Source organism: Cajanus cajan, chromosome 2 (genome assembly GCF_000230855.2).
Source record: "Cajanus cajan strain Asha chromosome 2, NIPB_CcT2T_4, whole genome shotgun sequence".
In the NCBI taxonomy this organism is placed as follows: domain Eukaryota; kingdom Viridiplantae; phylum Streptophyta; class Magnoliopsida; order Fabales; family Fabaceae; genus Cajanus; species Cajanus cajan.
In genome coordinates, this window is record NC_138518.1 from 38298537 (window position 1) to 38304536 (window position 6000).

Consider the following 6000-nt stretch of genomic DNA (forward strand, 5'->3'; position numbering starts at 1 on the left):
ATAATAAAATTGTTTTTATTATTCCTGCTCGTTGATTATTGAAATCAATGAAATGTCGTGTTTATAAAAGGAAGTTGCAAGTAACTTGCATCGGTCAGCGACTAGTAGTTAATGATATGCCTGTGTTACTAAAATTGGTGGTTAGAAAGCTAAGATCGTACTGAATCTATTTGGTTTCTATTATGTATTCCTCATCACCTTTTTAGGAACGAGGAAGGACTATATTATGCATTAGACCTTGGAGGGACTAATTTTCGCGTGTTACGTGTGCAATTGGGAGGCAAGGATGGTGGTATTATTAGTCAAGAATTTGCTGAGGTGTCAATTCCTCCTAATTTGATGGTTGGGACATCAGATGTAAGCTCCTTTTTACTCCCACTCAATTTGAAATTCCTCTTCTTTGCTTACAGTTGTTTTGTTTACTTTTTTTTTTCTTTTCCTAACAAATGTTGATCTTTGTGCAAATCATATGAGAAACAAGACCAATCTAAAAAAATTGTGATTCAGGCACTCTTTGACTATATTGCAGCAGAGCTTGGAAAATTTGTTGCTTAAGAAAATCAACCTCCTGCTAGACCGAGAGAGCTAGGTTTTACCTTTTCCTTTACTGTCATGCAAACGTCAATTGCTTCTGGGAAAAAAGGTAATCAATTTTAAGAATTTTTTCCCCTGTATTTGAATTTTTGTATGATTTGATTTGGAACATGTTGCCTCTATTAATTGTATGTTTGGTAGATAGGTATAAGGTCATCACTATATAAGCAATCTAGCTTAGTAAAATTAGGTTGCTTCATGTGTATTGTTTGAAGGGGTTTCTTTGCCTAAATGTGTGCCTTGTGGATTTTGATCTCTAAATGATGAAAAGTATCATGGCTATGGATATACTCCAATGAAGCTTTATTGTCATAGTTACACTGATAGAGGTCATTCATTATTTTTCATGTGTTGTCTTGCCGATTAAGCACATCATTAATCTTGTGAACTCCTCTTGATGTCTGTATTGTTCTTTTATCTTCATTTTAAATGATATCATGCATTTTCATAAAAAAAGACTTGATATTTTTGTTTTGATTGAAATTGTTTCAATAATAGGCTCTGGTAATCGATTACAATAAATGGGTAATCGATTACCAGAGAACCTTTTAATAAGTAAATTTCGAACATATGATTTTTATTGTCTGGTAATCAATTACATGTATAGGTAATCGATTACCAGACTCTTAAAAACAAATGGTTCCCTCAAATTTAGTCATCAACAGTTAGTGAGGGATTCATCCCAGTTAGTGACGGATAAAATCCGTCGCAAATTGTGACGGAATCCTCACAATTTGTGAGGGATTTAATCCCTCACAATTTGTGAGGGATTAAATCCGTCACAAACTGCGAGGGATTAAATCCCTCGCAAATTGTGACGGATTCTACTTAATTAAAGTCATCAGAGTTTGTGACGGATTTAATCCCTCACAAATTGTGAGGGATTTAATGCCTCACAAATTACGACGGATTTTTATTAATTTCTAAACATTTATTATTAGAAATTAGTGACGGAAATTATACTGTTTGTGATGCCTTAATTCCGTCACTAATTGTGACGGAAAAAATAATCCGTCACTAAATATTTTGTGACGCCAAATTTTGTGACGGAATCATTTCCGTCACAAATTCCGTCACTAATTGATTTGTGACGGATTTTATCAAAATTAGTGACGGATTTGTTCCCTCTCTAATTTTAATTTTTCTAGAAGTGAAATAGTCTTATTTTACACTATGACATGTAAACTAATTATGCATAATTGCTATGGGTATTTAGATTTTAAAGATGTTTGATTTCATATTGTGGTTATAGGATATTTAAAGAAACTTGAGAAGTGATTTTATTAATATTTCTGACCAGGTAAAACTATTTATAAAGATTGGTGTGGAAAGGTAAACAAAACAATTCATGCTATGTTGAAATCAGTTATCTACGGAAATTTCCATAGGTAAGTTATCTACGGAAATTTCTGTAGATAACTTATCTACGGAAATTTCCGTAGGTAAGTTATCTACAGAAATTTCCGTAGATAAGTTATCTACGGAAATTCCGTAGATAAGTTACCTACAGAAATTTCCGTAGATAAGTTACCTACGGAAATTTTCGTAGATAAGTTACCTACAGAAATTTCCTTAGATAAACGCATCCGTAGATAAATTCCGTAGATAAACGCATCAGTAGATAAATTATATATCCGTAGATAAAATCCGTAGATAACGTTATCTACGACCTTATTATCTACGGATTTTTTTCCGTAGATAATGTTGATTTTTCTTGTAGTGTTCACCATTGAATGAGCTTGTCAAAAAAGATGTGTTATTTGCATGGACTTCAAAGCATGACCAAGCATTTCAACTTCTTAAGGACCAACTTACAAATGCACCTATACTAGCTTTGCCAAATTTTGAAAAGACTTTTGAGTTAGAATGTGATGCATCTGGAGTTGGCATAGGGGCTGTGTTATTGCAAGGAGGACACCCCATTGCATATTTTAGTGAAAAACTAAAAGGTGCCTCCCTCAATTACCCCACCTATGACAAGGAGTTATATGCCTTGGTTAGGGCTTTACAAACTTGGGAACACTATTTAGTGTCCAAAGAGTTTGTCATACATAGTGACCATGAGTCACTTAAATATTTAAGAGGTCAAGGTAAGTTAAATAAGAGGCATGCCAAATGGCTTGAATTCCTTGAACAATTTCCATATATTATTAAATTCAAGAAAGGAAAATCAAATGTTGTAGCTGATGCATTATCTAGAAGGCATACTTTACTTATTTCTTTAGGTACTCAGATTCTTGGATTTGATAATATTAGGGAATTGTATGAGGAAGATCTTGATTTTGGTGATAATTATAAAAAATGCCAACAAAAAGCTTTTGATGGTTTCTATATGGCTGAGGGGTATTTGTACAAAGAAGGAAGATTATGTATACCCCAAGGATCCATTAGGAAACTATTAATTAAAAAGAGTCATGAAGGTGGGCTTATGGGGCACTTTGGTGTTGATGAAACCCTTAGCTTGTTAAAAGAAAAATTTTATTGGCCCCATATGCGAAAGGATGTCCAAAGGCATTGTTTTAGATGTTTGGCTTGTTTACAAGCCAAGTCTAAAGTGATGCCTCATGGTACATACACACGTTTACATGTTGCTTCTTCCCCTTGGGTAGATATTAGCATGGATTTTGTGCTAGGTTTACCTAGAACCCAAAGGAGAATGGATTCTATCTTTGTGGTTGTGGACCGTTTTAGTAAAATGGCTCATTTTATTCCATGCCACAAAGTAGATGATGCAAGCAACATTGCAAAACTCTTCTTTAGAGATGTGGTTAAACTCCATGGACTCCCTAGGACAATAGTTTTAGATAGAGATACTAAGTTCCTAAGCCACTTTTGGCGTGTCTTATGGTCAAGACTAGGAACCAAACTCCTCTTTTCTACTACTTGTCATCCTCAAACAGATGGCCAAACTGAGGTAGTAAATAGGTCTCTGTCTACTATTCTTAGGGCAGTCCTAAAGGGCAATCACAAATCTTGGGATGAGTATTTGCCTCACATTGAATTTGCCTATAATAGGGTAGTCCACAAAACTACCAATATTTCTCCTTTTGAAGCTGTGTATGGGTTTAATCCTTTGACTCCTTTAGACTTGATACCTCTTCCTAATGTTGAACATTTCATTCATAAGGAAGGGGCTTTAAGAGCTGAGTTTTTTAAAAAAATTCATGAAAGGATTAAAACTCATATCCAACTCCAAAATGAGAAGTATGCTCAACAAGGAAGTAAAGGCAAGAAACCTATGATCTTCGAGGAAGGAGATTGGGCTTGGCTTCATTTAAGAAAAGAACGTTTTCCAAAACAAAGGAAGTCCAAACTCAATCCTAGAGGAGATGGTCCCTTTCAAGTCTTACAACGTATCAATGATAATGCTTATAGACTTGATTTACCCTCTGATTATGAAGTAAGCCCTACTTTTAATGTTAGTGATCTCAAACCTTTTGTAGGTGCTAGTGATGATGAGGAAGAGTCTTCAGATTCGAGGATGAGTCCTTCTCAAGAGGGAGGGAATGATGGAAGAGCATGGGCTAAAGGCCCAACCACTAGAGCTATGGCCAAAAGATTACTTGAAGACTTGTCTGCTTCAGAGCTTAGTTGGCCCAATGGGCTTGGTGTGCCTAGGGTGCTTCTCACTTGGGCTTTAATAGATTGACACCATGTTCTATTGTAATTACTTAGCATAGTAAGTTACTTTGATGTTGGTCTTGTATTTTGACCATAGATTAGGGTTTTTACTTTTGGGCTTATATTTGGGCTTCTTAGGCTTTAGGCTTTTGATACCCAATATTAGGATCATTTTTCTTCTTGTAATTTTTCCTATTCATTGTATTCCTTTGTCCAATGTATTTAGGTCATTAGATTAGGTTTATACGAAGTATACATTAATAGGTGCATTAGGGTTCATTTCTATGTCATTTAGAAGTAATTTGATTTGAATTTGAGTCACATGGATTGCATGGTGAGGATCCGGACATGTGAGCTCCAAATTCACATCAAATAACTTCCAAATGACATTAGGATGAAGGTACCATCCGAATTAGTCATATAATTGGCCAAAGTTTGAATTTCAAATTTGAATTTGAAATTCAAACTTGGTGCCAATTATGCTTACTCGGATTGGCGCCAATTTGCCTTAGTCTTTCACCTATAAATGTATTTCCCATGCCTTGTACAAACACTTTTGAATACATTTGAATTTCTGAATCAAATCTTCAGTAATTCTTCAAGAGTCACCGAACTAGAGAGAGCAAGAGAGAGTGCCTTCAAACACCTTAGGAATTCCCTAGTTCCTTCTCTTTGAAGTGAGCAATCCTTTGCTCTTTAAGCTTGGATGCTTCCATCCAAGGCTTGGCCTCATTCCATCCATGTTTCTTCCTCCTTCTTTGGTTCATCACTTTGTTTCCAATCTCCTTTGAAGAAGATCCAAGCTTAAGGAGAAGCTAAGGAGAGGTTCATCCATCACTTCTCCCACCTTCTCCATCATTATCCTTAACAAATTAGTTAAAAAGTATTGTTCTCACCTAAAATTGGATCGGTGACGATCTCTGAGATGAGATTGGTGAGCTTCTACTGGTTTGCAGGTTGTCCGCTCCAAGATGGGGGTGGTACCTGTAAAAGAGACTCTGATACTAAAGTTAGTACTTGATAGTGTAGATGTTTCGTTTATATAGTAGACGTACCTTAGTAATTTTAGGGTTTTTACTGTCTACCGGCATATTGACAATTTTAGGTTTTTACCTCATGATTGCGGCGCGGTGACAAGATTGTATTTTTATCTATCTGATGACGTGGCCTCTTTGGCCAATGTGATGTTTCGATGTCTATGTTTCATGGCCGAGGTGAGGAGCTCGGTAGTAATGAGTTTACTGCTTGGTCAGGTTGGTAAACCTTTGACCGAGTTGGACAACTTGATAAGGGATGAGTTCACAACTTGGCTAGGTCAGTACACTTGCCGCCCAAGCACCTAGTAATATAGGAGCGAAGGGGCTTCTGAGGAGCTCTCAAATTTGATGTTTTAGTCAAGTCCGTAGACCTTTGGCCGAGGTCTGCAACTCAGTGGCGGACGAGTTCACAACTTGGCTAGGCCAGTACAAGTATAAATAGAAATATTGAATCTGAATAACACTACTAGAAAAGTGTCATTTTCCTGCAAAAAAATATTCACAAATTTTTTTTACGAATTTTCCTGCAAAAAAAGTATTCGCAGAAATTTTTTGCGAATTTATTTGCGAAAAATAATTTACAGATATTTCTTACAAATTTTGCTACAATTTTAATCATAGAAATTTTTTTCCATGGTAAAAATTTGCAAAAAATATTGTAAGAATTTTATTTTGTTTCTTGTAAATTTTCTTGCAAAAATAAATTCGCAAGTAATGTTTACTAAATGGTAGAAAAATTTTAATGGTA